Source organism: Oreochromis aureus, linkage group 23 (assembly GCF_013358895.1).
Source record: "Oreochromis aureus strain Israel breed Guangdong linkage group 23, ZZ_aureus, whole genome shotgun sequence".
Classification (NCBI taxonomy): Eukaryota; Metazoa; Chordata; class Actinopteri; order Cichliformes; family Cichlidae; genus Oreochromis; species Oreochromis aureus.
Genome location: NC_052963.1, coordinates 29,822,088 through 29,833,040, shown reverse-complemented (window position 1 = coordinate 29,833,040; position 10,953 = coordinate 29,822,088). Strand labels below are relative to the sequence as shown.

At 38.3% G+C, this 10,953-nt stretch overlaps 1 long non-coding RNA gene across 1 annotated transcript in view; it reads right to left on the bottom strand.

Moving 5' to 3' along the window:
* Nucleotides 1–954: 954 nt before the first annotated feature.
* LOC120436476 overlaps nt 955–10,953 on the bottom strand; it is a 32,299-nt gene continuing 22,300 nt past the window's right edge. Inside the window, exon 4 of the long non-coding RNA XR_005610473.1 lies at nt 955–1,467. This is a non-coding gene — a long non-coding RNA (uncharacterized LOC120436476). The remainder of the gene's footprint in view (nt 1,468–10,953) is intronic.

Here is a 10,953-nt window from a genome sequence, read left to right as displayed (position 1 = left end):
GTTTGTTTGAACTGTTGTACCAAGTGTGAAATAAATAAATGAAATGAAATGTATTAAATTAAAGAGACCATTATTCAAATTCATTTGAATATCCCATCTAAAGCTGGATGGATGGTGTGTGCTGATCTTTTGATTTTGGTGCATTTATTTTCCACCTTTCTAAGATGTGCCTCCAATTCACAAAGTTGAGCATTGAGCAGATTTTTTTTCCTCTACACCTAGCATTATCATTAAGAAGGCTAAGAAATAACAACATAAAATAAGTAACAACACCAAGTGAGTAAGCCAACCAACAGCAAAATTACAGTTCTCATTCTCAGACTCTGGGTGTTTGAAAGGAACTGCAGCACTGAACTTTTCTAGACATTACATGACAGAGGTGTGTATGAGAATGCAGGAGAATCACACTTTAAATCACTTCTAGTACAAAGTGTACGCAATCTCCCAGAACACTTGTAAAAATAGCTTTGTTATTAGTCTGGTTCAGAGGCATGTACATTTTTGGATGTCGTCACCGGACAATTTCCTATGATGCTCTCATCCAATTACCTCTGTTCAAATGCCAAAACAAAACAGTTAACATGGCAGAAACCAAAACATTAAGGCTTCAAAAAGTAGAGTCCAAAACCAGTTTTGTCATCATCTTCCTTGAATCAGTAGTATCAGATGGTTTTGCTGACAGTCACATCACTTTATGTGAAATGTTTCCTACTGGCAACACATTGATTAACTTTTACACATATTTTGAAAATACGATGAAACTTTGGCTCGCCAAAATGAGAATGTGATTCTGCAGATGCTGTTGGACGCCAAATAGGACTTTTCCTTGCAGCAGTGATTATTTACTTTGTCTATTTTTCAACTGGTATTAGATTCATTTTTTGGTGTAAAAGAGACCCTGTTCACACATTTTTCATTGTAGGTTTTGTTTGTTAAACCAACATTGATGGCCCACATTTAAACTACCAGTATTTTAACACATTTACCTGGAGTTTCATTGTTTGTGATTCTCAGAAAACGTTTGTCTGTTTACATTGTCTCAAAAGCAAGTTTTTCCCCATTTTCAAATATTTTTAAACCAGAAACACAAGACTGTGTCACAGGAAATAAAACGCATCATTTACCCCTAACATCATGACTTGATATACATTTTATTTAAAGTCAATTAAGCAAACAAGATGAAAAAGGAAAAGTTGGATTGGATGGACTGAAAGAACTGTTAGTGTGTTTCAGTGTGTAGTTTCACTTCTGGTGTTGGTTCTTCATCTTTACTCTCTCCACTTCACTTCTTTCTCCAATTCTGTTCTTCCATTCGTCTGTCCCTTCTCATCATGTCAGACTGTGCTGACAGAGCACAGCCTGTCTGTCCGTCCATCTGTCCAAACCTCTCTGTCAGCACCCACCTCCTCCTCACACCCACTGTCTCATCCTTGATTAGCTTTACTGAGGGATGACTTCTGTCACAGACTGAAAAAAAAAAAAATTCTGGGATTAAAAAAACAAACAAACAAACAACAAAACTCAAGCTAAACTTAGAGGGACCCTGAGAGGACTGTACCTGTTAAGTAATGATAATAATGACACAATATATTGATGTAAATACTATTATATTTTCTTTGTTATTTACTGTGCTAAGTGCCTCCCTTTTACTTTATATCTTATACTTTTACTACGGTTATTTATTATTGCTGCTTCTTGTTTTATTGCTGCTGGCCTCTGTGAGCTACCAAACTAATTTCGTTGTATAACTACAATGACAACAAAGTTCTTCTTTATCTTTATCTTTATCTGTGCAGGAGATCTGGTCACAAACTTAAAATTTGCTTTGCTGTTACTGGTGCTAAGTGCAGAAACACAAACAGTTTGCACTGCCTTATTTGAATGACTATTTAACCTACGATATGGGTCATTTGGTAAAAGCGATTTTTAGACTTTATACTGTATAGACATCTCAGAAACAGGTTTTTCCCCACGTATCAGTCTACTGAGATGGTATGATAGTACCAACAAGAGAAAAATAAAATACTTGATATGCAGCAATGATGTTTAAAATCTAAAAAAAAAAAAAAAAAAAAAACATTTCAGTGACTGCCCAGCTAGTAGATGTACTTAAAGAACATTTTTTCTGTCATTATGGAGGGTAACTTCACTAAAGCAGCATTGATCTATGTGGTTCAAATCCAGCTTGTGAGAATTTTGTTTGTTCTTTCTTTTGTCTACTCCTCTCTAAGATGTTTTCACACGGACACATTGATACAAAGCAGTAATACAGTACAATCACAGAGACCCACACACAAACAATTGCCAACAATTCTCACAACTCTAAAGAGTTTGCAACTATTTGAAATCCATGGTAGAACGAGATTCAATGCGACACTGATAGCCCATGGGAGTAAAGTTATCTCTTTGAAGACGATGATTTCAAACACTGCTTTATAGATTATCTGTCCTTTAGCCTATGCGACTGGCTCAGATGTATCAAACATTTTAGGCTTTGAGATCTCACTGCTCTTCTTTGAGAGGTGCTTCTCTCATTGTTTCAGCTTAGATGAAAACTTATGACTCTTATCTACCACCCAAAGTGCATAGGGCACAGCTCACTGTTTACTTGCCTGTACCATCTTGAGAGATTCAAGTTTTGGGAGCTGCTACTCAGTCGAACATGACTGAAAATTTACACATCGAGTACATGCCTGTATAGCTACTAAATACAACGCCTGGTTGATTGATACAGAGATTAATTAATCTATGTATTTATTTATTGCCATGAGTTGATCTTTGGTGAACTTTGAAGCATAATTGTTTGCAAGCAGCACTGACCTTTGCATCATCATAAAGTAACAAATCCAGAACAATGGGAAAATAAATGATTAGTTTTGACCCTGATATGATTGTTACAATAGTTTCTTCTTTTTCAGTACCTAAATTTACCCAAAGGTTTATTAATATCTGATATAGAAACAGTGTATGTGATTCTAATGTTGCAACATGTTTCACTCTAAGGGCCACTGTAGCTTTTTATTCATATTATATGTATGGATGCAGAAATGTTATTATATATCAGCTGGCCCTACGTGAAAAAGTATTCAGTCATTAAGTTATTAAATCAAAAAAGATAATAAAAAACCTTCAAAACTAATAAGACTACTTGAAGTCATTTACACTACAAAATGCATTTGTCCATTCTCATGCAAAGAGTACTTTTATCCTATGCACACTGAACATTATTTCACACTTACACACTGATGGAAAGGACAACTTGGGGTTCACCATTTTGAAACCATCTTATCTTTGACATGCAGACTGGAAAACTGATCCTCTGATTAGTAGACCACCCTCTCTTCCGCCTTCTCACACCTATCAACTGTTAGCAAGTACACTGATACTAGATACATCCAAGCCGCTGTTTTTAATCAAGTTATGACAAATTGACCATTTTCAGAAGCATAATGATGACTTAAAAATCTAACCTGTAGTACACTGATAAAATGGAAAGAATTAGACCACCACAGCATTTGCTTAGGCTCTGGGACTCTACATTCACACTAAGACAGGAAGAAAATGGCCCAGCTACATCTGGTGTAAACCAAACACATCAGTCTCGAAAAATTACATTATACCTGAAGTCAAGCATGAAGGTGGCAGTGTGATGTTGCAGAGATAATGTCCTGTTTCAAAGCCAGGGTGACTTGCCAGAATTGAGGGAAACATGACTTCTGCTCTCTGACAGCAAATCTCAAAGGAAGACATCATGTCATCGATTTGAACTGAAGCTCATGTGCAGCCTGTTTATGCAGCAAGACAATGAACCAGAATAAGTTCACCCTTGAGATGCTCAAAAGGAATAAATACAAGTAGTGCTGTAGTCTAGACTTGAACCCTATTATTAAGTGTAACAGTCGGATCTGAAAAGACCATTTCATGCTAACAAATCCTTCAGTGTGGCTCGTCGTGTGGGCCACAGTTTCACCAGAGGTGTTAGAGGCCGCTCTCTAGTTTTAAAAAGAGTTTGGTTGCAATCGTTCCGATTCAACTTTGCTTTCATTTATATAAACATTATTTAAACTTATATTGTCTTTACTCCGGTTGCCTTTGATTTATGCTGAATTTCTAACACAAATATAGAGACAAACATAGAAATGAATCAAAATCTATCGATCCACCTGTGTGGATGAGAATTGATAAGAATTTAGTGATTCCGATCCCATTATCGACATCACTTATCGATTCTTTTGATTGTCACTGGGTTCTCATTGGTTCAGTTTTTAGAGTCACCACCATTGCTAAGCAGCAATAAAGAAATTACATTCCTGCAAATTAATTGCATGCTGTGGGTCAAATGTTCATGCATGTTTGTTGAGGCATTTCTCCTCTTTGTTGTGATCAGTGTTGGAGTTGTTACTCAAAAAAGCATCTATTACACATATTACATAGAAGGCTTTTCGTAAAAGTAAGGTACATTATTTAATCATGCCCGGGAAACAGTTATTCTTTATACTACGCATGACACTACTTTCATTTTACTCTGTAAAATAGCTGAAACACACTGTTTTATAGTCACCATTTTAACAATATAAATCTGAGGCTGCAACCCCGCACGCCGACACAAATCTCCAAGATCTTCCTCTTACTAGAATACAGAGCTGACCACAAAGCAAAGATGAAAACCAGCACAAAAAAGCGATCGCCACAGTGTTTCTGATTTAGAAACGTGAACAGGTATAAAGGAAGGCTGCAGCCTGACTGTTCATCTCCTTGTTACCTGTTGAAGTTAAGGGTCTGGCTGCTGGTTTCTGCATTCACTCTGGTTTCTTGGCTAGCTTAGCGTTAGCATGCTGTCTATGTAGATGCTTGCAAAGAACCGAAGTTGTGTTCGCAGGTTAATGTGGTTGTTTCTGTCCGAGATGCAGTTTTCCACTTTACCATTTATCTTTTCCTTTTGCACGATAAAAATAACATGCCCATGCTAAAAATAATGTAGACTACATTGCTATTTTCCTTCTTTGACATGCAAACTGAAATCAGCTAATTGTAATACAAGCGCAAGAACCAATACGCGGGTTCGATAGGCAGGCTAACAACTCCAAGGAATTGGACTACTGGGAACAAGTAATCAACAAGAACTTGTTCTCGATTCCCATCCCTATCCACCTGTCTGTTTAAAAGGCAACCAATATTTTAGTGTTTCTGGTTTAGATGGGCAAGTTTGTATTAATGCAACAAAAAAAAACAAAAAAAAAAAAAATCTGTCTTTTACACCATATAAAAGTTAGACATGGATCACAACCAGCTCCTGAAGCTTTTTTGTTGTTGTTTTTTGAGGGGTTTTTCTTGGTTCATGCTTCCCAGAAGGCCCATTTTGACCACTTTTACTCTGTGGTCTGTGATCTTACTACTGGCCAAACGTCAACTACTTTTCAGACTGAGTTAAATTTTGTGCAGAGCATCATTGCTGGTGATGAAAGCCGTGTCTCCAGCTATACCCAAGGAGTTTTCAGTTGAAGAGCCAACAATTTTATCGGACTGTACACTGTAAATTTACCCCCCAGGGATGACAACGGGCTAAACTATGGTATGTTTCAGTGTGCGAGAGTTCAGTTTTTACAACACCAACACAATTTTTGCACAACGACTTGACCACATGCCAGATTTATCTCTCTGCAATCTCATCCACTTCCTGATACTGAAAATGAACTCAAAGAATCGCAGTTTTGACAGATAGGAGGAGATCAAGCACTCACTGCAGGGGCACAAGTGCAAGGGGAAGTTTTCAAGTGTCTTCACTTAAAAACATCCACTGAGAAATATTAAACTAGCAGCCCTGCTGAAAACTGTTCATGGGTGCACAAGCTGAAGACCTTAAAAGAATGGCCAATTTTAAATCAGTTAATATTTTTGTTTTGTTTTGTTTTTTTTAAATCTATTTTTAAGCTACATACATTGGAGGCAATTCAGCCAGTTGCGAATTATATTTTGCAACTACAAATACAAACAACATTCTCTGAAGCTGTAGGACATTTTTGATCACGCTTTTTTATATACAAAAACAAAACCAAAAAAACCAAAATACTTTAACATTTTCAGCATTTATCAAGTCATTTTTCACTCTGTGTACCCGTCTGTCCTAATACCTTAATGTCTGTCACCTTGCAACAGTGTTTCCCCTGCCGTCAGTTGGCTGTATTCCCCTTTCTGTCCCTCATCATATTTTGTATCCGGACAGCTGTCAGAAGGCTACCTGGGTTATTATCTTGATATGAGATACACCATGTTGGCCTTGAGCATCTCGCTCTCATTTTACCTCTGCCTCCCATGCCCCCTCCACCCCGACTCCCTGCTCACTCTCTTCTTATATCAGGTAATAGGTGTATTGATCTGTGGCTACCTCTGTTGCCGGGTGACAGAAGGACTAGTGGGAATTAAGTGGTCAATCTGCATTATTGACATGCTTGCCCTTTTATAGTCCTTCATCTTGATGTGTGTATAAGTGGACATACACAAGTTCAGATAAATTCTTACATGTTTATATCATGCTATCAGTGTGCACATTTCAAAGATATTTGACCCCCCCCCCATTTTTCCCTAAAAACTTTATCTGCAAAAAAATGATCCAAGGCTGATGGTTTGCTGATTAATAAGGTGTCAATTGAAATTGGACAACCTCCTCTCCATAATGAGAGCTGCCCGCTTACGTCAGCTCAGAATGCCCAGACCAATTTGAAGAGACAGAAAAGAAGAGAGGTTTGCATCAGCCGTGAGCGCCGTGTCCACTGGGGAGCTCTTTACAACACTGGCTTATTTCTTCTCCTTGTTTACTGTGGAAAGGACACACTGATGACAGCTCTGAGGGCTGAGTGTGTGCTCATAGCTCCAGGCTTCTAAAGTTAAAAAAGAATTTCAGTTTAAATAAAAGAGTGCGTTGCTTCACAGAGGTTTTTTACTTGGCGTAGTAACAGCAGGAGCAATGACAAGTGCTTCCCCAAGTGGCTGGTGTGCACTGAGAAGTAAAATGGAGATGCTTTGCAAAGGCAGGACCTCAGTGAGTGAAACATTTTCAAACAAACTGCACCGCATACTGCCAAGGATACAGACACTACGTTCACTGTAACTAATAATCTTTAAATATTTAAAGAACTATTTAAAAATTTAACAACATTAAATTCAGAAATGACCCTCCCTCCCAGTGTATTATACAACACTGAGGATCATCTCAGACAGTGGGCAGCTCCAGTCGTTCTGAACAGAAACTGCCTCACAGTCATTTCCTGCTGCTGTCAGAATTTTTGATGGATCAACTTTTCTTACTCTGCAACTGCCGATGAGCAGCTGAAAACGACACTAGTTAACAGTTTTGGCAGTCACTTAAGCAACTTTGCTAAAACACAGGTATGACTGAAGGTTGCAGTATAGATGGCTGTGTTTTATCCAGAGCTAAAACAGCAGAAACCAGCAGAGCTCTGAGTTTCTGGTGGGAGTTTTTCTCCCAGCAGAGCTAGTCTCTGCTGGGAGAAACACAATATGCAAGACAACAGCCTGTCTGCCTTATTAATTTTCTATATTTAATTTTTGTTTATGATTGTCTGTTTTGTTTTTGTCTGTAAGATAATAAGAGTCTGAATATTAATATATTATAGTGCCAAGTAACCATAGAAGTGTTGATTTTTAATATAATGTAAACTTTGTTATACTGTGCTTTACAGCATGACCCAAAAATAAAGAATGTTATATTATCTGTTAACAGCTCCTTGGTTGATATGTATCAGTGGAGGTGAAAGAAAGATCAGTTGAGCTGTCAACTGATCACCACCTGGTAAGTTGGACCAGAAGATGGTGTTCAGACATGGTGTACCCATGTGTATGGTGAGCGAGATCTTTAATTCCCACCTCTGGCAGTGCTTCCATTGCATTCTGAAGGACGCCAAGGCCATTGAGTCTGAGTGGACCATGTTCCACACCTCCGCTGTTGACAAAGCTGCAAGGAGCTGTGGGTGCAAGGTCGTTGGTGTCTGTTGTGCCTGTAATCTCAGAATCAGATGGCGAAATGAGTCTTATTATGCTGGGCTGGCCTTTGGGACTCGAGAGGCAGTTTACAGGTACCAGCAGGCCAAGTATAACACAGCTCCGGCAGTGGCTGACACAAAAACTTGGGTGTCGGAGCCACTGCCCGACTGAAGATCAGTCAGTATGGAAAATTTCAAAAACTTTGAATGTGTCCCCAAGGGCAGTCACAAAATCATCAAGCTGTACTAAGAAACTGGCTCACAAGAGTCACCTCTGTTGCTGAGGATAAATTCATCTGAGTCACCAGCTTCAGAAATCCCAAGTTATCAGCACCTCAGACTAGAGCCCAGATAAATGCCACACAGAGTTCCAGCAGCAGACACATCTCTACATCAACTGTTTAGAGGAGACTGTGTGAATCAGGCCTTTATTGTCAAATAGCTGCTAAGAAACCACAACTGAGGAAAAGCAACAAGCAGAAGAGATTTGTTTGGGCCAAGAAACAAGGAATGGACATTAGACCAGTGGAAATCTGTGCTTTGGTCTGATGAGTCCAAATTCGAGATCTTTGGTTCCACCCGCCATGTCTTTGTGCGACGCAGAAAAGGTGAATGGATGGTCTCTACATGCATGGTTCCCACCGTGAAGCATGGAGGAGGAGGTTTGATGGCGTGGGGCTGCTTTGCTGGTGGAGAAGAATCAGAATCCGTTAATAATCCTTAAGGTAATTAAATAACCCCAAACACACCACCTATTTGGAAGAATCTAAAATCTAAAATATGTTTTGAGATATTTCACACTTTTTGGTTTAATACATAATTCCATTTGTGTTCATTTATAGTTTTGATGCCTTCAGTGATAATCTACAATGTACTAAACAGTCATGAAGATAATGAAAAACCATTAAATTCAAAGGTGTGTCTAAATGTTTGACTGGTAGCGTATACTAAAAATGTACAGTGATTCAAGAGTAGGTGACATCCTTATCAAAGCAGTGTTGGCTCTGATATGCTGAGTCAAAACTGCAGTGAATTATTTTTAGATTGGACTTATAGTTCATTACATGTACTTGTTGTGAAGTTAGTTCACTGCCAAAGAGAATGTGCCAGATGGAGTAACTTTGTGCTTCAGTTATATCTTCTATTCTTTTTGATGCACTTACTTGACCATTACCCTGCATAACATTGTTTTGTGGTGTCTGTTAATCACATTGATCCCTTATTTTCATGGTTCATTAACATTCAGTAGTGTTAGCTTCAAGGACCTAATTTCATTGTTTCATTTGTTTAGCCCAGCTGTTTTTCATCTTTTATAATGAAAGCTTTTCAATTGACTATGAAAGTACATGCACATTCAATGATTCTATCCACTGTTTACAACAGTAGAAATTACATAATCTACGGCAAATGAAGAGAATTTCTATCCTGGGCTCACGTCTTTCATGTGGAATGCTCTCCATCCTAAGTAATGCTCTCTGTATTCTATATATTGACTTGCACATTGACTGAACTCAGTCACTAAAAGTGGGTATGTGGAGGTCTCCATTTTCCACAAGATGATTATACTGTTATTCCACCCAGGCTCCCCAGGTACAGTACTACATATTGTCCAGTGAGTTGGGCAAAGTCTATCAACTGGCAATCTTTTGATAGACACCTCCCATGGCAATAGATGATGCATTACATCGTAGGGGAACTATCAACCGGATGTGCTGCATTCTCTGCCTTCTGCAATGAACACTCCAACTCCCACAGGATTTAATTAATCACTGCCTTGCTTGACTACACACACACACACACACACACACACACACACACACACACACACACACACACACACACACACACACACACACACACATTACTGGAGGCTGTCTTGTGAATTAATAGCCTATCCACTATAAAGTCTTTTGGATTTGATAGGTCGTTGCCCTATCAAAATTCTCAAAAGATTATTATTGTCATTAGACAGCTATACATTTTCTACTAAGGCTAGAATTACCTTCCATTGCATACATGCTGTTATTTTTAATATATAGTTGCTGACCTTGTACTAGACTTTATAGAAAGATTGATGTAACCGTTATGGCTTCACCCAATAGTTAGACCCTCTGTGAAGCCTTATGCTGATTGGTTTCACCATTGCAATCTTTGTGTTTTGAAAGCAGATAGGAAGAGCAAGGGGTGAATCTGATTGAGAAACTGAGGGACACTGTGAAGTTATATTCTAGCAACTTGCCAATCAGAGTAAATCGTACCCAGCTTTAGCCTCCCTTTTCATCCCAAGGGCCTATGTTCACTGAAAGCAATTTTTGTGCTTTCAGCATCTATTTTCTACACAAACTCTAAGAAGAATTTGGATATAATGGAGGTCAAAGTTCTTGGCACAAAAACACACCTGACAGTTCAACATTTGGAACACCGCTGCACTTATCGATGTCACTTTCCCCTCACAGACCAATCAAAATCAAGAGTGAGCAGGACTTCCGCTATACTTTTAGAAGTAATGGCAAAAACATTTTTCATTTTGCCTTTGTACACCACAATACTGGATTTGATATCAAACACTCAATAAATGATTTATGTGTGGATTTAAGCTTTAATTAAAAAGGGTTTAACAAAAGTATAATATTAGAAATTAAATTGGAAATCAGAGACATTTTTCTATTTACCACAATTAAAAATATGAGATTTAGAATTTGGATAAAAAAAGGTTTTCCTTTTTTTTTTTTTAATCCTACGAGACAAGAGACCACACTTCCACTGGAATCTGCTCCCAAGCTCTAGAATCCATTGCTAACCCAAGGCCGACTCAGTGCTCACTCTACTCACTGTTGTCTCATGGTGAATGATACTTCTTTGACATAATGAACAATCTTTGAAAAAGTACAGACACTGTTTGAAGATGACAATTTTTTGTCACTTGTGCAACAGCTGAATGTTCATTCAGTTT